Genomic DNA, 22802 nt, shown 5'->3' with positions numbered 1-22802 from the left:
CTGATGTTCACTATTCTAGTGAACACCTTGCACCAGTCCAAAAGACCCTTATGGTGATGGTTGTAAAGTCAACCTTATAGACCAGCTATCCTAGAGGTAGTGTGGACAGAACAGTCTTTGGCTAAAAGGGGGTGTGTAAAGCTAGCTGTTTTACCATATGTAACCCCTTGAATATCAAATGAAAGGACACCACACAGGATATATATAAAATATATATGTATTTATTCATTAACACACTCCTCTGAACTCTTTATGAGATCAGAGGCAAAAGCACATAACAAGTTACACTTAGAAATACTTTAAATACCACGATTTACAGTTAGGCCCTAGGGGCACCTCAAACCATATACTAAGTAAGTGGTATAAGAACCACGACTTGGGAAAGGAGAAGGCCTAGGGCCTAGGGAATCGCTGGGGCTACACTATCTGACCCTTAGGTTAGGAGTGGGAGGCCCACAGGCGGCGCGTACAGAGTCAGTACTCTCACGCGAAAGTCAATAGAAAGTCAATAGGAACGTAAAACGTAAGTAAATAAAGATTTAGGAGTCTTCTGGTCTAGCTAGAAGGATACAACTAAAAACCTAGATACTTGGATAGTCAATACCCTTGAGAGCACCGAAGTACTCGCGTTACCTCACCCACAGGAAGCGGGTGCATAGGTGTGAAGATGTGTCGGATTTTGCCGTTGAAAGCTATGGAGCCTGTGAAGAAAGATGCTGCAGGCGACCAGGAGGAAGATGTCCGGGTGGATCGAGGATGAAGAGGACCTGAAAGCAGAGGGGACAGAGTCTAGGTCACTAGCCAGTGACCGGGTGGAACCAGGGAAGGAACCAGACGTCGTCGAGGAGCAATCAGGTGCTGGGGTGAAGCTTGTCGTTGCAGCCACGCGGACCAGGAGGCGTTGAGGACGACCAGGTGCTGGAAAGGAGCTTTCCCAAGAAGGATCTTGCAGATGGAGGGGTCGGCTTCAAGATCAGAGCCAACAAGCCTAAGCAAAGGCAACCCACGCAGGATACACAAGGAGCTTCTGGTGCAGACCAAAAGAGTCTGAGGCGCTTCACCTTTTCAGGGAAACAAGTGCGAGTCTGGAGCAACCAGACCACCTGTAGAGTTTCAAAAAGGATTGTCGCCAGGGGCTACTAGCCAACGGGCCAGCAACCGGACACCGCGTCAAGCAGAACACAGACAGAAGGGCCCCACGCAGATCTCGTGGAGTGTGGGGGGCTAGTCTTCGGTGCAGGTGGAGCTCGGGGTTGGGGTGTCTCAGTCCCCAGGGCAAAGCTTCGAGGAGGCCTCAGGAGCTGCGCTGTTAGCAAGTTGCAGGCTTTCCAAGTTACCTGCTTCCACGGGTCCCGACGCCTTCCACGGAGCTCAGCTGTGCTGGAGTCGTGCAGTGGGGTCAGAGTGATCCAGGAGTCAAGGTCTTGTCAAGCTCTGTGCTCGGGTTCCGGCGGGAATGGGGACAAAGCAAGCCGTTGAGTTGCTGGATAGTGCCTGGTTTCCCAGGGTGGTCACTCCTTGGCCACAAGGGAGATTCTTCAGTCTTCAGCTTGGATGAATGTCGAAGGGTCCAGAGTTTTGTCTTCAGTCGATTCCAGGATTAATCTAAAGTCTCCTGGGCCAGCTCCTACCTTTATTTAACTAAAGGGGGCTGGTTTGCTCACTAGGTCCCTCCTATGGGTCGGACCAGGAAGTGGGGTGGTTACACCCTCTTTCCTTTGTCCAGTTTTGCGCCAGAGCTGGGGCAGGAGTGCCCCAGCAACCGGTTTGAACTGGGGTATGCATGAAGCACCTAGTGTGCCTCAGGCAGTGTCTCAATCTATTCAGCCCTCCCGGTCCCAATACACATCCTCCTGTCTGGGGTGGTGCTCGCACCTCTCCAAGCAGGAAACCTATTATCCAAACCTCCGTGACTGGAAGGACTCCCAGCAGCAGGAGGTCAGACTTGTGTCTGTGGCAGCAGCATCCATTTTGTGATGCTGGGGCTCTGGTTAACTTTAACCGGGATAGTCAGAACTAACATGTCTTCTCCCTCTAGGAGGGTGGAATGCTACCCCCATCGCCAGAATTGGCAAGGGGGTAGTATTCCAAAGTGTATGACACCTTACACGACATATTTTGATAAAGCCAAACCAAAGTTAGCATTAACCGTGAGGATTATAATGCACTTAAGAGTATATGGTATGGCAATATCATAGAACAGCTATAAGGACATGTTTCCAAAAGCTGCAGAAGGCTCCGCTCATGCTAGAGCACCATCTCACACACAACCAAGCACTCTGCCTTCAGGATTGTTAAGGCCTGCCATAGGAGTGACTTATAGGTCACTATGTGTCTATATGCAAGTAGGTACAGGAATACTACACCTAAGCAAGGGGTGATTACACGACCTTGCCCCAGCTGAGTCATCAGCCAGTTGTGTCTATGTGAGTGGCCAGCCAGGGGTGGCACAATACATGCTGCAGCCCCTGGTAGGCCTTGGTTACACCATTGCCCTGAGTACCTAGGGTACACTTTTACAGGGGCTGACAAGGTGACACAATTCTCAATTGTGTATGTACCTAGAGTACATGGCTTGAATTTAGAGAGAGTGCATCTGGGCTGTGGGTCTGATTAGCAGGCCCACAGCCACATCTAAGTCGAAAACCAGTAAAGCAAAAGCAAAAAGTGGGGGTGACCTTAGGAAGCAGACCCTACTCTCCTACACAACCCCCCCCCAAACTTAGGGACATTAAACTAACCTTGACCAGTTGAGTCTTCATGTTCTAAGTGGAAATATCTGGAGAGTCCATCTGCATTGGAATGGTCAGTCCCAGGTCTATGTTCCACTGTAAAGTCCATCCCCTGTAGGGAAATGGACCACCTAAGAAGTTTGGGATTTTCACCCTTCATCCGATTTAACCATAGGAGGGGCTTGTGGTCTGTCTGAATCTTGAAGTGAGTGCCAAACAAGTATGGCCTCAGCTTCTTCAGGGCCCAAACCATAGCAAAGGCCTCCCTCTCTATAGCTAACCAACGTTTCTCTCTAGGGGTCAGCCTTCTGCTTATGAAAACAATGTGCTGGTCTTGACCATCTATATTCAGTTGTGAAAGTACAGCTCCCACACCCAACTCAGAAGCATCTGTTTGGACTATGAACTCTTTGGAGTAATCTGGACTTTTCGGAATAGGAGCAGTGCACATGGCCTGCTTCAGGTCATCAAATGCCTTTTGACAGCTAACTGTCCACTGAACTTTCTTTGGCATCTTTTTGGAAGTGAGGTCATTCAATGGTGTCACAATGGACCCATAGTTTTTCACAAACTTCCTGTATTACCCAGACAGGCCCAAGAAAGCTCTGACCTGTGTCTGGGTGGTTGGAGGAGTCCAGTCTCTGATGTTCTGGATCTTACTCTCCAGTGGTTGAACCTGACCCCCACCTACCAGGTGGCCCAGGTGCACAACCTTGCTCTGCCCTATCTGGCACTTTGTAGCCTTGTTATTGAGGCTTGCCTTTTGCAGAACCTCTTAGACATTCCTCAGGTGGACCAGGTGATCCTCCGAGGAGGAGCTAAAGACAGCAATATCATCCAGATAAGCTGCACAATAGTCTTCCAGTCCTGTGAGAACTTGATTCACCAACATTTGGAAAGTGGCAGGTGCATTCTTCAAACCAAAGGGCATTACCACAAATTGATAATGTCCTCCTGGGGTTGAAAATGCTGTCTTGGCTTTTGAATCCTCAGCTAATCTGATCTGCCAGTAGCCTGCTGTCAGGTCAAATGTGCTCAAGAACTTGGCAGAAGCCAATCTATCAATGAGCTCATCTGCCCTGGGGATGGGGTGGGCATCTGTCCTAGTGACAGCATTGAGACCTCTGTAGTCCACACAAAACCTCATCTCTCTCTTACCATCTTGGGTGTGAGGTTTTGGCACCAGGACTACTGGACTGGCCCAAGAGCTCTCTGAGGGCTCAATAACTCCCAGGTCCAACATCTTTTGGACCTCTGTCCTAATGCAGTCCCTGACATGGTCAGGTTGCCTGTAGATTTTACTCTTGACAGGCAGACTGTCACCAGTGTCCACCTCATGGGTGCACCAGTTTGTCTGACTTGGGGTCAGAGAAAACAAATGTCTGAAGGATTGCAGAACTTGTCTACAATCCTGTTGCTAATGGTCAGAGAGGCTGTCTGGAAAGACCACACCATCCACTGAGCCATCATCAGGGTTTTGAGTAAGCAGGTCTGGGAGAGGGTCACTCTCTTCCTCCTGCCCCTCATCTGTAGCCATGAGCAAGCCCATGTCTGCCCTGTCGACAAATGCTTTAAGTCTGTTGACATGAAGCACCCTGTGGGGCTTCTGGGAGTCCCAAGGTCCACCAAGTAGGTGACTTCTCCCTTCTGTTCACCTATTGTATAGGGTCCAGACCATTTGCCCTGGAGTGCTGCTGGGGCCACTGGCTCCAACACCCATACCTTCTGTCCTGGCTGGTACACAGTCAGTACAGCCTTTTGGTCATGCCAAGCTTTTTGTAATTCTTGGCTGGCCTCAAGGTATTTGGAAGCCTTCTCCATGTATTTAGCCACCCTGGAGCGGAGACCAAGTACATAGTCCACTATGTCATGCTTAGGCTTTTTGAGAGGTAACTCCCATCCTTCCTTCACAAAACATAGGGGTCCTCTTACAGGATGCCCAAACAAAATCTCAAAAGGGCTGTAGCCAACCCCCTTTTGTGGGACCTCTCTGTAAGCAAACAGAAGGCAGGTTAAAAGGATGTCCCATCTTCGCCTCAGCTTTTCGGGTAACCCTTTAATCATCCCTTTGAGGGTCTTGTTGAATCTCCCCACAAGCCCATTACACTGTGGGTGGTAGGGGGTGGTGAACTTATAGTTGACACCACACTCCTTCCACATTGCAGTTAAATATCCTGACATGAAGTTTGCACCTCTGTCAGAGACAACCTCCTTTGGAAACTCCAGTCTGGAAAAAACTCCAAGTAGGGCCCTAGCCACAACAGGAGCTGTTGTGGTCCTCAGGGGAATAGCTTCTGGATACCTGGTGGCATGATCCACTACCACCAGTATAAATCTGTGCCCAGATGCTGTTGGGGGGTCCATTGGTCCTACAATGTCTATCTCCACTCTTTCAAAGGGTACCCCCACCACAGGTAGTGGTATGAGGGGGGCCTTTGTTGTGCCACCTGATTTGCCACTGGCTTGGCAGGTAATACAGGAGCGACAAAACTCCTTTGTATCTTCTGACATATGGGGCCAGTGAAAGTGAGGGACAAGCCTGTCCCAAGTCTTGTTCTGGCCCAGGTGTCCTGCTAGGGGAATATCATGGGCCAAGGTAAGAAAGAAGCCCCTAAATTGCAGAGGTATGACCAACCTCCTGGAAGAACCAGGCTTCGGGTCTCTAGCCTCTGAATAAAGGAGCCCATCATCCCAATATACTTTATGGGTACCTTGAGCATTCCCAGCAGCCTCAGCAGCAGCCTGCTGTCTGAGGGGTTCAAGAGAGGAACAATCTAATTGTGCCTGCCTCAGATCTGCCCTTGAGGGTCCCCCTGTCCCAAGAAACTCAACCTGATCAGGCTCAAGTTCTTCTAGGACAGTTCCCTCTTGGATCTCAGAATCATCCTCCTGGGAGGGCTGATCCTCAACCTGAGGCAGAGGGGAAGGCACTGCCTTAACCCTCTTGCTCTTTCTATTGGGTAGTGTCTGGTCTATTGTTCCAAGATCCAGCACTTGTTCAGGTAAGCACTTTTTGGCCTGTGACCTGGTCACAGCAAGGACATGTGCTGAAATTCCCAGCATTTCTGCATGGGTCCTATACTCCACCTCAGACCAAACTGAGGTTTCAAGATCATTTCCCAACAGACACTCTACTGGAAGGGAGGAACTCACAACAACTTTCTTGAGGCCAGTTACCCCTCCCCAGGAGAAGTTAACAACTGCCACACTTTGGGAAGTAGTGGCATTGCTAGCATTGGTCACTAGGTACTTCTCACCTAGTATGATCTGTTCAGGGTCCACAAAGTTAGGTGTCACCATGGTGACACTGGCACATGTGTCCCTGTAGGCCCGAACCATCTTGTCATTAATAAAAGGTGTCTGCCTGTACTTGCTCAGATTACTGGGACTTACAGTAGAGGACATTGCTATGTCCCCATCACAGACAAGAACAGCCTGAGTTGGTACTCTGACTAGGCCAGAGTCCATCTCAGTTCCCAGGGTCAGCCCTACTACACCCTTTTGCTGGGAACCACCACTAACAGCTGGACTAAGGGGAACAGTTTCCTTAGGGGCATTGGTGGTTGGTGCTGTGCCCTTTTTGGTGCACTCACTAAACCAGTGAGAAACTGACTTACAGTATCCACACCAGGGCTTCTTTTGGCCTTCTTGTTTCTGTTTGTTCTTTTTGGAGCCACCCTCCCCCTGTGCCTTTTGAGGGCCTGGTGAAGACTTCTGGTCTTTTTGTTTCTGCTCATTACCCTTCTGGTCTGCCTTTTTCTGATCACCCCCCTGGTTCTGGTTTTTCTGCTTAATCCTGATTCTGACCCATTTGTCTGCCTTCTTTCCCAATTCTTGGGGAGAGGTCAGATCAGAGCCAATCAGGTATTGATGCAATAACTGGTTATGACAATTGTTAAGTATTTGCTCTCTCATGATCACATTATACAATCCTGTACAGTCCTTAACTTCACTTCCCAATAGCCAGCCTTCCAGAGCCTTAGTGGCACAATCAACAAAATCAGTCCAGTCCTGAATCTGTGTCTTTTGGGTATCTCTGAACATCAACCTATACTGTTCAGTGTTTAGGCCAACCCCATCAATCAGAGCACCCTTCAGGACAGAGTAGTTGTTAGCATCCCCATCACTAACTGTGAGGAGCTTATCTCTACCTTTTTTCAGAAAAGGAGAGCCATAAGATTGCTTCCCACAGACTTTGGGGTACCTGCTGCACTTTGCAGGCCCTCTCCAAAGCAGTAATCCATTTGTGGATGTCATCCCCTTCTTTGTAGGGGGGCACAATCTTGCTTAGGTGTCTATTATCATAGGACCTATCTTTATCCTTAGGAATATTGCTGCCACCAGTGGGTTCTAACCCACTCTCTCTATGCTCTCTAGCACGAGCAAGCTTCTCTTTGGCCCGGGCAACTAATCCTAAGAGCAGCTTCTCTCATTTTGGCCTCATGTTCCCTTCTCTGAGGGGAAGTCATCCCTCTCTGAGCAGAGCCATGAGAGCCATTTGAAGCATGAGATAAGAGAGATTCCCTGGAGCGCAATCTCCTTCTTCTCTGCCTCTGGTTAAGCCCACTTGGGGGTCTGTATGAGGGCTGCCCATACTGACTCCCATGTATGCTTAAGTTAGCCTCACTGAGTCTTCTGACTAAGGTCTGATGGTTTGTCTCAAGATCAGAATCATCTCCTTCTTCCTCCTCTGGTACTGGAGCATCAGTATTATCATCTGAGGAGGGAAAGACTTCAACTGCACTTCCTGTATTATCTGTCTTGGGAGACTGTTGAGCATCATTCTCTTCTAATAACTCAATCAGGAACTTGAGGGGAGGGTTTGAACCCTGTTTTAGCCTTCTGGAGGTACACAATTGTCTTAACTCTGGAAAGGCTAAGGCTTGATACCTCGAAGCAGTCCTCAAGGGATCTACTTCTGCAGGCAGAGAACCACTGGGGTTCACTGTCTGAGACATCTTTTCTAGTGAGGTGGATGTGTTGCACCTACCTACACTATATGTTTTCCAAAGAACCTCTCTAGGAGTTGTAGTCAGGGTGTGCTAGGCCCAGGCTCTACAACAGCTAAGTTCAGTAGAACTTAAGTATACTAAGACTTGTTTTTATCTGTACCTACAGGTACCTGTGTGATCTTTCAAATGATATCTCAAGATTACAAGTGGTAAAACAACAGCAAGCTCTAATCCCAACCGCTGCACACCAATGTGAGAAGTTGGCCTGGTATATGATGTTCACTATTCTAGTGAACACCTTGCACCAGTCCAAACAACCCTTATGGTGATGGTTGTAAAGTTAACCTTATAGACCAGCTATCCTAGAGGTAGCGTGGACAGATTAGTCTTAGGCTAAAAGACTCTTGAGGGCGTGTAAAGCCAGCTGTTTTACCATATGTAACCCCTTGAATATCAACTGAAAGGACACCACACAGGATATATATAAAATATATATATGTATTTATTCACTAACACACTCCTCCGAACTCTTTATGAGATCAGAGGCAAAAGCACATAACAAGTTACACTTAGAAATACTTTAAATAGCACGATTTACAGTTAGGCCCTAGGGGGGCGTCAAACCATATACTAAGTAAGTGGTATAAGAACCACGACTTGGGAAAGGAGAAGGCCTAGGGCCTAGGGAATCGCTGGGGCTACACTATCTGACCCTTAGGTTAGGAGTGGGAGGCCCACAGGCAGCGCGTGTAGAGTCAGTACTCTCACGCGAGAGTCAATAGAAAGTCAATAGGAACGTAAAAGGTAAGTAAATGAAGATTTAGGACACTTCCGGTCTAGCTAGAAGGATACAACTAAAAACCTAGACACTTGGATAGTCAATACCCTTGAGAGCACTGAAGTACTCGCGTTACCTCACCCACAGGAAGCGGGCGCATAGGTGTGAAGATGTGTCGTGTTTCGCCGTTGAAGTCTATGGAGCCTGTGAAGAAAGATGCTGCAGGCGACCAGGAGGAAGATGTCCGGGTGGATCCAAGGGTGCATCGAGGATGAAGAGGACCTGAAAGTAGAGTGGACAGAGTCTAGGTCACTAGCCAGTGACCGGGTGGAACCACGGAAGGAACCAGACGTCGTCAAGGAGCAATCAGGTGCTGGGGTGAAGCTTGTCGTTGCAGCCATGCAGACCAGGAGGCGTCGAGGACAACCAGGTGCTGGAGAGAAGCTGTCCCACAAAGGATATCGCAGATGGAGGGGTCGGCTTCGAGATCAGAGCCAACAAGCCCAAGCAAAGGCAACCCACGCAGGATACACAAGGAGCTTGTGGTGCAGACCAGGAGGGTCTGAGGCACTTCACCTTTTCAGGGAAGCAAGTGCCAGTCTGGAGCAACCAGACCAGCAGTGGAGTTTCAAAAAGGATCGTCGCCAGGGGCTACTAGCCAATGGGCCAGCAACCGGACAACGCGTCAAGCAGAACACAGGCAGAAGGGCCCTACGCAGATCTCGTGGAGTGTGGAGGGCTGGTCTTCGGTGCAGGTGGAGCTCGGGGTTGGGGTGTCTCAGTCCCCAGGGCACAGCTCCGAGGAGGCCTCAGGAGCTGCGCTGTTAGCAAGTTGCAGGCTTTCCAAGTTACCTGCTTCCACGGGTCCCAACGCCTTCCACGGAGCTCAGCTGTGCTGGAGTCGTGCAGTGGGGTCAGAGGGATCCAGGAGTCAAGGTATTGTCAGGCTTTGTGCTCGGGTTCCGGTGGGAACGGGGACAAAGCAAGCCATCGAGTTACTGGATGGTGCTTGGTTTCCCAGGGTGGTCACTCCTTGGCCACAAGGGAGATTCTTTAGTCTTCAGCTTGGATGAATGTCGAAGGGTCCAGAGTTTCGTCTTCAGTCGATTCCAGGATTAATCTAAAGTCTCCTGGGCCAGCTCCTACCGTTATACAAGTAAAGGGGGCTGGTTTGCTCACTAGGTCCCTCCTATGGGTGGGACCAGGAAGGGGGTGGTTACACCCCCTTTCCTTTGCCCAGTTTCACCCCAGAGCTGGGGCTGGAGTGCCCCAGCTACCGGTTTGAACTGGGGTATGCATGAAGCACCTAGTGTGCCTCAGGCAGTGTCTCAATCTATTCAGCCCTCCCGGTCCCAATACACATCCTCCTGTCTGTGGTGGTGCTCACACCTCCCCAAGCAGGAAACCTGTTGTCCAAACCTCCATGACTGGAAGGACTCCCAGCAGCAGGAGGTCAGACTTGTGTCTGTGGCAGCAGCATCCATTTTGCGATGCTGGGGCTCTGGTTAACTTTACCCGGGATAGTCAGAACTAACATGTCTTCTCCCTCTAGAAGGGTGGAATGCATCCCCCGTCACCAGAATTGGCGAGGGGGTAGTATTCCTAAGTGTATGACACCTTACACGACATGTTTTGATAAAGCCAAACCAAAGTTAGCATTAACCGCGAGGATTATAATGCACTTAAGAGTATATGGTATGGCAATATCATAGAACAGCTATAAGGACATGGTTCCGAAAGCTGCAGACAGGCTCAGCTCATGCTAGAGCACCATCTCACACATAACCAAGCACTCTGCCTTCAGGATTGTTAAGGCCTGCCAAAGGAGTGACGTATAGGTCACTATGTGTCTATATGTAAGTAGGTATAGGAATACTACACCTAAGCAAGGGGTGATTACACGACCTTGCCCCAGCTGAGTGATCAGCCAGTTGTGTCTATGTGAGTGGCCAGCCAGGGGTGGCACAATACATGCTGCAGCCCCTGGTAGGCCTTGGTTACACCTATGCCCTGAGTACCTAGGGTACACTTTTACAGGGACTGACAAGGTGACCCAATTCCCAATTGTGTATGTACCTAGAGTAAATGGCTGGAATTTAGAGAGAGTGCATCTGGGCTGTGGGTCTGATTAGCAGGCCCACAGCCACATCTAAGTCGAAAACCAGTAAAGCAAAAGCAAAAAGTGGGGGTGACCATTGGAAGCAGACCCTACTCTCCTACATCTATTTCCCTGAGTGTGGCCCCAACATGCCTCTTGGTTTTTTGCAATGTAGGTGTTGTTGCAGCCGGTGATGCTACAAGTTCAGGTGAGGACAGGAGTTGCGGTTAGGCAAACCGCTCTGGGGAGGCCAGCAGCTGTGGTGACGCTGGAAGGTCTTGGGAGGCTGGCAGTGTTGGTGATGCAGCAGTTGCTTGTGTGGTTTGCCTTGCACTGGTACTCGCCTCCTGTGTGTCTTCCTTCCGTGGGGCACTACCTTCCTTGTCCTTGGGACGCTTGCAAGATATTTCGCCTATGGACAGAAAATAGTACATTAGCTCTGTGGTCCTGCAGCCCTGCTTATACAATTAAATTCTCATCTCTGAAACACTGTTGCTATTGCCTCAGCTTGCTCATCACTGATGTGTGTCGCATGCCTTGTTGTTTGGTGTGCTGTCTGACATTGTAGGTGTGTCAATGTCTACATCTCCAATAATGCATTGCTGGTGTATACTAAAACCTGTACTGGAGTGGTGTTAACACTACCACATTGGGGAAGGGGAAAGGGAAGGGGAAGGGGTGGTGGTGATTGCTGTGCATGCTTCTTACCTTTTCTGGTGGCAGCTCGGGCTGAGCTGTCTGCATCCCCAATCCCACAGACGCTGTCTGGTTCAATGGTGGACTCCACCAGCTCCTAAAGCTCAGTCAGGGCAGGTGCCCTGTTCCTCCCTCCTCCTGTCAGGTTTGCTTGTTTCTGGAGCTCAGCCATTTTTCGCTTTGTCACACTCCGGAGGTCATACCACCTCTTCTTGAGGTCGTCAATGTCCAGTGGGGTCACTCCAATGGCATTAACCTTTGTCTGTATTGCCAGCCAAATCTTTCTTTTGGCACATTCTGCCACCTGCAGGGACTGTTTGCCAAACAACTTGTGGTGTTCCTTTACTACCTCCTCCACAAGAACCTGCAGCTCCATTGTGCTGAATTTCACCTTCCTCTCTCTCTCTACACCTTGCCTTTCAGTGTCTTTGCATGTCATTTTGCAGGTTTCCTGGAGTAAGTTTCCCAGTGGCTCAAGGGCTCTGCTCTGCTCTCCCAGCCTCTCCAGCAGCTTCAGATTGAGTGCACCTGCATGGGTGCACTCAATTACCGATCGGTATTTACCGATTCGGTATTTACAGATTCGGATGTTACCGAATTGGTATTTACCGATCGGTTTTGGGGTTTCGGTATTTATTTACCGATTTATCCAGATTCAGTAATTTTTACAGATTTTTTACCTACATCCCAAATACCGAATTCTTATTACCGATTTGGTAAAATTTGTTAAAAATGGTATTTAAATATCGGTATTTGGGATTTACCTACATATGGCCCTTAGTGTTTTAATGCTTCTGTGCATTGAGTAATTCTATTAGCAAGTAAAATTTGCTTAATAAACTTTTGCTTCTTGGAGTTAAGCCCTACACAACAGCATAGGAAATGAAGTTGTGTCTCACTTTCATAATCACACAATCTGCATCTTTGGTTGGTAAAGCGTTAGTTCTAACAATACAAAAGGACTGTCAATGGTCTGTACAACTAATGGGGGCAAAGAAAAATGTGACGGACTCTGTGTCTACCTATAAAGTGTGTACAACAAAAAGGAAATCAATCCCATCAGCCCACCCATATGGCAGAGCTTCATCATCTGAGATAGAACCAAAGATGGTCCGGTTAAGGAGCCACACACCTGTTGGAATTATGTGCTTCTCCAAACCCAAGGAACCACCAGTGATGGATCATACCAAAAGTCAAATCAGTTTGGAATGGTGTGGGATGTTAAATTGCAGTGAGAAAAAAGTGTGCAAAAAGAATCAAAAAGTGATATGTAAAATTGACTACCATGATTTAAGGAAAACTTTATTAGGGAAAAGCATGGTGTCAAGATTAAAATGAGTGTGAGACAGTTTGACACAATAACTGTCTATTAAGGATGGTATTTGGTCAACATGTTTCAGCCATTGTAGGAAAGTGTACCCAGCTTTCGTCAGGACCTCTTAAATACTACTGCAATTAAGCTTGACCTAAGCTTAGTGAAAAAAGCAAAAATTAACACAAATTAGAACATTGGAATGTTGGGAGCTCCATTGAAAACAATGGAGTGCTCTGGGCTTATAATGGCTGGTATAAGCCAGAGCTCCAACATTCCAATGTTTCTTTGTTCACAGCTCTGGCTGTGAACAAAGGCTTCAGGGAGCCTGAGGGGATTCCAGTCCCCTCACGCTTCCAAAAGGCTTTGTTTTTTTGTTAGAACATTCTGTCCTCTAGTGGCAGAATGTTCTAATAGCCTTATAGCCCTTCGTAGATGGGCTATACCGCTATTAAAGTCCCTCTCCCTTGTTAAAGGCCCTCGCCTTCGGCTCGGGGCCTTTAACGCTGGAGAGGGCCTTTAATAGCTGGTATAGCCCTCTACGGCGGGCTATAAGGCTATAATAATGATACAAAACTTCCTACCGTACATTGGATTTTCCAGACGGGGGATGTCTGTTTCATAAGGTATTTAGGATTCTCTCCTAAAAAGGAAGATACACAACAAGGGACAACAAATAGGTAGAACACATACACACATTTCTATTATTTTTGCGCCATCTGTTTCTTTATGCCAATAAGTCATTCTCCAAAACGATAGAGATATGCTTTTTTATTTATTTTTACTCACCCAAAAATGCTTGGGAGAAAGCCTCACCTCTTCCTGGCCACTGCTCAGGGTTGGAGGCCCGCTCTAATTCGTGAAATAAAATAGTGGGTGTCTGGTTAGATCACATCCATACTAATGATTCACTAGCACAAAGTGCTAAAAACCTAGGCATTGTTTCTGAGTACATGACAGACAGCAACTGCAAGGGCTGCCATGTACTCATGTACTGTGTTAGATCTAGGGGTCTCTAGTTGGCAATGATATTCACCTTTGTCCAAAAAGGGACCCTTACTTCTAAGTCTGAATAAGAGGATTACATTCCTAAATAACCCCTGCTCACCCCCTTGGTAGCTTTGCACAAGCAGACAGGCTTATCTCAGAGGCAGTGTGTTAAGCATTTGTGAATATACACAGCAATACAGTGAAAACACTACAGAAGGACACAACAAAATAAGTATTCTTTATATAGACTTAACACAAGACCACAAACGATAAAAATCTACAATACTATACTTAAAGATGACTTAAAGATGATAAAAGTTGCTTAGTTCAAGTTGCTGATAAATGCGACAACGTTCTCAACAAAGTCCTTGGATGCGTAACGCAAAGTGAACAAAAGGCTCGCAAAAGGGGAGATGCGTTGGTTCCATGATCCCGGGGGAAATGATGCGTCGTGCCTCAATGCTTGCGCAGAGTAGGGGATGTGTTGTGATCCTTACCCGTGCGCGGTTAATGCGTAGATTCTCGGCCTGCGGGCCTGTTGCGATGCGCAAGATGGCGCCTTGATGCGATGCGATGATCCGGTTACGGTGCAAGAAGATGGCGCCCTTGATGCGACAATGCGATGACGCTGTGATGACGATGCGTAGGCGCCCTGGCAGCCTTGCGACGATTCTGTACTTTGGAGCAGCGACAGGCCCTGCGACATGCTTCTCCGGTGATGCAATGGCGACTCTCTCGATGGCGTCACGCTTCTCCGGTATTACAACAGCAGGCAGCTTTAACGAAGACACGCTTCCAGGGAGAGGCGGCGATGGCTCGCTTCTCCGGCGATGCGACAATTTCTGCAGCGGCGGCAACACGCTTCCTCTCGATGCGTCGCACTTCCAGCCCCCAACGACACGCAAATGTCTGGAGTTAGAATTCCCAGCAAGGGAATTCAGAGGGGAGCTGGAGATAAAGTCTTTTGTCCCTGAGACTTCAGCAGGAGGCAAGCACAGTTCAAGCCCTTGGAGCATATGCTGTAGATAATGAAAGTCCTTAAGAAATTCCTTCTCCTTTCCTTGGCAATAAAGCAACCACTGCAGGCCAACCCAGCAAACAGCACACTGGCAGAGGGGCAGTCAAACCCCTGCAGCTGAAAGGTTCTTCTCCCTGGCAAAAGGCTTCTTGTTCCAGAAGTGATCTAAAGCTCTTGGGACTGGGTACCAATATTTATACCCTAAAATCCTTTGTTCTTTGAAGGCAGAGAGGCCTCTGCCTAGTCCAAACCAGTTCCTGAGCACTTTGTTTACATGACTCCTTCCTATCTTTCACTGTGCAGGGCAGAGACAGCAGACTCACCACAGGAGGTGGAGCCAGCATTGTAGAGGGAAGGCCCAGCCCTGTTCAGGTCCCAGGTGCAACTCCTCCCTCCCATTTAGATGCAGATCTCTCTATTCAACACTGGGCTGCCCCAGCCTGTCTTCTGGAATGCCCCAGCCCTGTCACTCACAAACCCAGACAAGGAATACACAACCTAGCAGAGGCAGGCCTGGACAGTTAGGCAAGAGAATACCTACTTTCTAAAATTGTTATTTTCAAACACAGAATATTAAAACCAACTTTACTAAAAGATGTATTTAATCATTCTGAGTTCAGGTATACTAAATTCGAATATCCACCATGTTCCCTGAGTCAGTTAGGATTATAAGAATGTAATAATCTAACTGCCCATTCTAGCCTATGGAGAACAGTTAGCCTTGCAATAGTGAAAAATGAAAATGACTGTAATTCACTATTAGGACATGCTACGCACACCAGCGCGTGTCCTACCTTATACTTTCAATGCACCCTGCCCTTGGGCCTACCATTGGGATGACTGATATGAAGCAACTGGAAGGTTTAGAGACTGGCAAGTGGGTGCACTTGGCCACCTCAACTTAGCAGCCAGACTGCAAACAGGCCTTGCAATGGCAGGCCTGAGACACACTTCACAAGCTGCTTCTGTGGGTGGCACAACCAGTGCTGCAAGCCAACCAGCAGCATTTGATTTACAAGCCCTGGGCACACATGGTGCACTGTACTAGTGTCTGACAAGTAAAGCAAATAACCCAATAATGGAATCACTAATTAGTACATCAATTTAACATAGGGAGCACTTGCACTGTGGCACTGATTAGCAGTGGCACAGTGCCCAAAGCATATAACCAGCAAAAACATATCAAAACATAGGAGGCAATCCATCAAAATGGAAGGGAGACTCACACCAATGATGCCAGGTCTAACACAGGTACCCTCCAGCTGAAATGTGGGGAGAACTACCCTTTACCTTGGGAGTTCTCTTCACTAAGGCTGAAAAATCTGGACAGACCATCATCGTTGGCGTGTTCTGCACCAGGGCGGTGTTCCACTGTAAAGTCCATACTCTGTAGGGAAATGGACCACCTCAACAACTTTGAGTTCTCACCACTCATCTGCATTAGCCATCTGAGGGACCTGTGGTCAGTCTGAACCAGGAAGTGAGTCCCAAACACGTATGGTCTCAACTTCTTCAGTGCCCAGATCACAGCAAATGCCTCAAGCTCAATTGCACTCCACCTCTGTTCCCGTGGAAGTAACCTCCTACTGATGAAGGCTACAGGTTGGTCTAGACCCTCCTCATTAATCTGTGATAGAACAGCCCCCACACCATGCTCTGAAGCGTCTGTTTGAACAATGAATTCTTTTGAGAAGTTGGGCGCCTGAAGCACGGGTGCTGTGCACATGGCAGTCTTCAGGGTGTCAACAACCTTCTGAAAGGTTTCAGTCAGTTCACTTTCTTGGGCTGCTTCCTGGAAGTCAGCTCAGTCAAGGGTGCAACAATGTTTCCATACCCCTTGACAAACCTCATGTAGGACCCCAAGAGTCCTAAAAAGGCTTTGGGGGTTCCCATGCCAGGATGGTATCAATCTTGGGTTGTAGGGGTGCCACCTGGCCGCTCCCTACCTGGTGACCCAAGTACACCATGGAACCCTGCCCGATCTGGCACTTACTTGCCTTGATCGTAAGGCCTGCCTTGCGCAGGGCCATCAACACTTCCCAGAGGTGGCGCAGATGTTCTTCCCAACTGGCGCTGAACACTGCAATGTCATCCAGATAGGCAGCACTGAAATCCTCCAGTCCAGCCAACACCTGATTGACCAACCTCTGAAGGATGCAGGGGCATTCATCATCCCAAAGGGCATACCCCGGAATTGGTAGTGCCCATCTGGTGTGGAGAATGCTGACCTCTCTTTGGCCCCATCAGTCAAGGCGATCTGCCAGTACCCAGACGTCAAATCAAATGTGCTGATGTACCGTGCAGCCCCTAACCGATCAATGAGCTCATCAGCTCTGGGGATGGGGTGTACATCAGCCCTCTGTAGTCCACACAGAACCGGAGTTCAGGTGTGGCACCCGGCGCGGCATCCTTTGGGATTAAGACCACTGGGCTGGCCCAAGGACTGTGTTAGGACTCAATCACCCCTAAAGCAAGCATCTTGGAGAATTCTTCCTTGATGTAAGCCCTGACCTTGTCAGTCACTCTATAAGCCTTGTGCTTCACAGGAGGACTGTCTTCAGTGTCCACATCATGGATGCACCACTCTGTGACACCAGTAACCAAGAAGAATAGATCAGAGAATTGTCCCAACAGTTGGCGACAATCTTGCTACTGATCAGGGGTCAGTGTGGCAGAGAGGCTGACACCATCCACTGACCCATCTTGCTCTGTTGCAGACAGGAGGGCAGTAAGAGGCTCTGTCTCCTCCTCCATTCCATCATCTGTCGCTAGGACCATGCCCACTTTGGACCTTTTTAAGTGGGGCTTCAGGCAGTTAACATGTAGGACCTTCAAAGGGTTCCTGGGAGTCTGCAAGTTCACCAGATAGGTGGCATCACTCTTGAGCTCCACCACCTCAAATGGACTGGTCCACCTGTCCTGGAGCGCACCAAGGCTCTACAGGGGCCATGACCCAAACTTTCTGTTCAGGCTGAAGCTCAATCAGAGTAGCATTCTGATCGTACCACCGCTTCATTTCCTGCTGGCTGGCTTTCAGATTAGCCTGAGTGAGATGTCTGAATCGCTGAGTCTAGTTCCTGAAGGTCAGCATGTAACTATGTACATCCTGGGGAGGTTTTCTGGGAGATTGCTCCCAGCCTTCTTTGACCAGACTCAAAGGTCCTCTTACCGGGTATCCATACAACAGTTCAAAGAGGCGGAACCCTAGGGACTTTTGTAACACCTCACGGTAAGCGAACAGAAATCATGGCAAGAGAACGTCCCACTTACGCCTCATTGGTTCTTCAAGACCCATGATCATGCCTTTAACGGTCCGGTTGAATCTCTAAACCAGCACATTTCCTTGTGGGTGATAAGGAGTGGTGAACTTATAGGTAACACCACACTCCTTCCACAGAGACTTTATATAATTGGAAATGAAGTTTGTACCTTAGTCAGACACCACCTCTCTGGGGAACCCCACACAGGAGAAAATCCCCATCAGTGCACATCCCACCACGGGCCGTCACTGTCTTGAGTGGGATGGCTTCCGGGTACTGGGTAGCATGGTCCACCAAAACCAGGATAAACCTGTTGCCCATGGCTGTCTTGGAGTCCAGTGGCCCCACAATGTCAATGCCCACCCGTTCAAAGGGGGTACAGACTACAGGGAAAGGTTGGAGAGGAGCCTTGTGCTTCCACTGTTCCCACTTGCCTGTCAAGTTTGACAAGTTCTACAATGAGTATCTGAACTCTTCCGCATCTGGGGCCAATAAAAGTGGGAGACAAGCCTTTCAAAGGTCTTGTTCCGCCACAGATGTCCAGCTAAAGGAACGTCATGAGCCAACCCCAGTAGGAAGGCTCTGAAGCACTGGGGTACCACCACCACCAGCACACGGGCTGACCCAGGCTCAGCAACCTTAGGCTCGCTATACAGGAGACCGTTCTCCCAGTAGATCCAATGTTATCCAGACTGATCACCTGCTGCCTGGTTTGTGGCCTGTTGCCTCCAACCCACAAGAGAAGGGCACTTCTGCTGCTCTTCCCAAAATTCCTCCCTGGAGGGACCCCCTTCTTGCTGCCAATGGGTCAGCTCAGGTAGGTTCCCCAGTTCAGAAACCTGCTCCCCTGTAGGTTCCAGGGCATCCCCCTCAAGGTCTGCCTCCTCCTGGACTGTGGGAACAATGGGGGCTGGTTTCCCTTGCCTCCTACCTCTTCTCTTTAAGGCAGGTCCCTGGGCCATACTTTCAGGCTCCAGGGTCTCTTGAACACCCTTAGCTGCCATAGACCGAGTGGTCACACACGCCCACTCAGGCAGACCCAACATCTCCAAATGTGCCTTCTTCTCCACCTTAACCCAAGGGGAGCTTTCTAAATCATTGCCTAACAGACAACAGGCATGGCTGGCCTCACAGCTACTTGAAGAATACCAGAGACCCCCCACGCAAATGGAACTTGAGTCACTCTGCAATGGCTCTCTGTGTTGTCTGCGGCAACAACTGGGAAGAATGCATTGGGGACCACCTCCCCTTCAGACACCAAGTGACACTTGACAGCTGTCACACTGGCTCTGTTGTCTCTCAGAGCCTCTACTCTATGGCCATTGATGGTCACCCACTGCCTGTATTTGTTTGTGTTATCAGGCAGCTGAGGTTTTGGGACCATCTCGAAGTCTCTTAATGAGACAATGGACATTTCTGCGGAACCCCACCCACCTTGGGCACCCATCTCCTCCTCACCCAGGGCTACACTGGCCATCTGATGGGGTGGTGCACTGGGTGGCACATACTGACCCTTTTGGGGACACTGGGGATCATAACAATGGTGTCCCACCTGCTAACACTGAAAGCAGGTAACAGGCCCCCTAGGAACAGGTTTACCTGTTGGGGATCCTGACTTCTTCTCAGGGGGAGGCTGGGAACCCTTACCTTGGTTCCCCTGGTAATTACTTTGGGGCCCTTTCTGGAACTCCCTCTGTTTACCCTTGTCCTCCCCCCCCACTCTTCTGCTAGGGACCCTGCCCACCTTTGGTGGAGTCTCCCACAAGACCCTTGTGGATCCTGGTACTGATCCAGCGGTCCGCCTCCTCAACAAGCTTCCTAGGGTTAGTTAACTTGCTATCAATAAGGTGCTGGCGTAGCTCTGGAAAAGAATTAGGAGACAAGTGCTCCCTGGCAATCAAATCATAGAGCGCTTGAAAATTATCCACATTGCTACCCCTCACCCAACCATCCATAGCTCTGCAAAAGAAAGATGCATATTCTACCCAAGTGGTTCCCTCCAGCTTCTTATAGTTTTTGAACCTCTGTCTATAGAGTTCTGGGGTCAAACCATAACTTGTCATTAGTGTTTCTTTCATGTGGGCATAAGACATCCTATTCTCACTGGGCAGGTCTAACAAAGTATCCATCCCTTCAGTCAAAAAGCGGCCCCACAACCCCGCTCCCCAATCCTTCTCAGGGACCCGGTGGGCCAACATCGCTATCTCATAGGCTGCAAACCACTGCCCAATATCTTCACTTTAGTGGACATCATTGATTACATACTTGGGAATATGTACTCTGCCTTCTGAAGGCACAGATGGTGTGCTGCCACCAGAGGGATTGATTTCTAAGCCCTTGGCCTTGATCTCTAACTCCCTCAACATCCTCCCATGTTCCATTCTCATTCTCTCTCTCTCTCCAAGGACAATCTGTTATTCTCTGTTTCCCTCTGACTCTCCATCTTAAGCTTAGCCAACTCCAGCTTGTGTGCCCTATTTCTCTCACTGTCTTCCAACTCTCTGGGGGACAGGTCTTTGGAAGAGATACTGCTGCCAGGTGTAGAGAGCCCCCTCCCCTGGCTGAAAACACTGGCCTATCAATTTGCCCATCTGCATCCCCAACTGGCTCCACCACAAGATCAGGGGCATTTCTTGCTTCTGCCCAGGCCCTCAGCGCCTTTTGGTAGTCATCCTTTTTAGAAATGCCTGGTGTAGAAACTTTCAATTTCTTACAGAGATGCTTGAGCTGTTTCAAAGTGTAGGTTTCCAACCTCTCTTCCTCAAATTCAAGATCCATAGATGCAACAGGTGCTGGTTTACTCATAGTAGTAAGAATTTGGAGTTTTCAGGAAAAAATAGCAGTTCCATGGAAAAAGATTCTATAAAAAACAGTATGTGGTCACGTTTACTGTATGTGAAACACAATGCAAAGTCCAAATCCTCAATGCTCACCACCAATGTTAGATCTGGGGGTCTCTAGTTGGCAATGGTATTCACCTTTATCCAAATAGGGACCCTTACTTCTGAGTCAGGATAAGGGGATTACACTCCTAAATAACCCCTGCTCACCCCCTTGGTAGCTTGGCACGAGCAGACAGGCTTATCTCAGAGGCAGTGTGTTAAGCATTTGTGAATATACACAGCAATAAAGTGAAAACACTACAGATGGACACAACACAGGTTTTATAAAAATAAGTATACTTTGTATAGACTTAACACTAGACCACAAACGACAAAAATCCACAATACTATACTTAAAGATGACTTAAAGATGATAAAAGTTGCTTAGTTCAAGTTGCTGATAAATGTGACAAAGTTCTCAACAAAGTACCTGGATGCGTAACACAAAGTGAACAAAAGGCTCGCAAAAGGGGAGATGTGTCGGTTCCATGATCCCGGGGGAAATGATGCGTCGCGCCTCAATGCTTGCGCAGAGTAGGGGATGTGTCGTGATCCTTACCGGTGCAGGGTTGATGCGTAGATTCTCAGCCTGCGGGCCCGTAGTGATGTGCAAGATGGTGCCTTGATGCGATGATCCAGTTGCAGTGCGATAAGAGGGCGCCCTTGATGCGACGATGCGATGAAGCTGCGCTGATGATGCGTAGGCGCCCTAGTAGCCTTGCGACGACTCTGTACTTTGGAGCCACGACAGGCCCTGCGACACGCTTCTCCAGTGATGCGATGGTGACTCTCTCGATGTTGTCACGCTTCTCCGGCGATGCGATAGCAGGCAGCTTTGACGAAGACACGCTTCCAGGGAGATGCGGCGATGACTTGCTTCTCCAGCGATGTGACGATTTCAGCTGCGGCCGCGACACGCTTCCTCTCGATGCGGCGCGCTTCCAGCTCCCAGCGACACGCAAATGTCTGGAGTTAGAATTCCCAGCAAGGAAATTCAGAGGGGAGCTGGAGATGAAGTCTTTTGTCCCTGAGACTTCAGCAGGAGGCACGCACATTTCAAGCCCTTGGAGAATATTCTGTAGATAATGAAAGTCCTTAAAACGTTCCTTCTCCTTGGCAATAAAGCAACCACTGCAGGCCAAGCCAGCAAACAGCACACTGGCAGAGGGGCAGTCAAACTCCTGCAGCTTCCTTGGCAAAAGGTTTCTTGTTCCAGAAGTGATCTAAAGCTCTTGGGACCGGGTCCCAATATTTATACCCCAAAATCCTTTGTTCTCTGAAGGCAGAGAGGCCTCTGCCTAGTCCAAACCAGTTCCTGAGCACTTTGTTTACATGACTCCTTCCTTCCTTTTACTGTGCAGGGCAGAGACATCAGACGCACCACAGGAGGTGGAGCCAGCATTGCAGAGGGAAGGCCCAGCCCTATTCAGGTCCCAGGTACAACTCCTCCCTACCATCTAGATGCAGATCTCTCTATTCACCACTGGGCTGACCCAGCCTGTCTCCTGGAATCCCCCAGCCCTGTCACTCACAAACCCAGACAAGGAATACACAACTTAGCAGGGACAGTTAGGCAAGAAAATACCTACTTTCTAAAAAGTGGTGTTTTCAAACACAGAATATTAAAACCCACTTTACTAAAAGATGTATTTTATCATTCTGAGTTTAGGTATACTAAATTCGAATTTCTACCATGTTCCCTGAGTCAATTAGGATTATAAGAATGTAATAATCTAACTGCCCATTCTAGCCTATGGAGAACAGATAGCCTTGCAATAGTGAAAAATGAAAATGGATGCAATTCACTATTAGGACATGCTACACACACTAGAGCATGCCCTACCTTATACTTACAATGCACACTGCCTTGGGCCTACCATAGGGGTGACTGATATGAAGCAAACTGAAGGTTTAAAGACTGGCAAGTGGGTGCACTTGGCCACGTCGACATGGCAGTCACAGACTGCCCACAGGCCTTGCAATGGCAGGCCTGAGACACACTTTACAAGCTGCTTCAGTGGGTGGCACAACCAGTGCTGCAAGCCCACCAGCAGCATTTGATTTACAAGCCCTGGACACACATG

Source organism: Lissotriton vulgaris, chromosome 3_1 (assembly GCF_964263255.1).
Source record: "Lissotriton vulgaris chromosome 3_1, aLisVul1.2, whole genome shotgun sequence".
NCBI lineage: Eukaryota > Metazoa > Chordata > Amphibia > Caudata > Salamandridae > Lissotriton > Lissotriton vulgaris.
The sequence above is the reverse complement of the archived record's forward strand: the minus strand, read 5'-3'. Positions refer to the sequence as shown.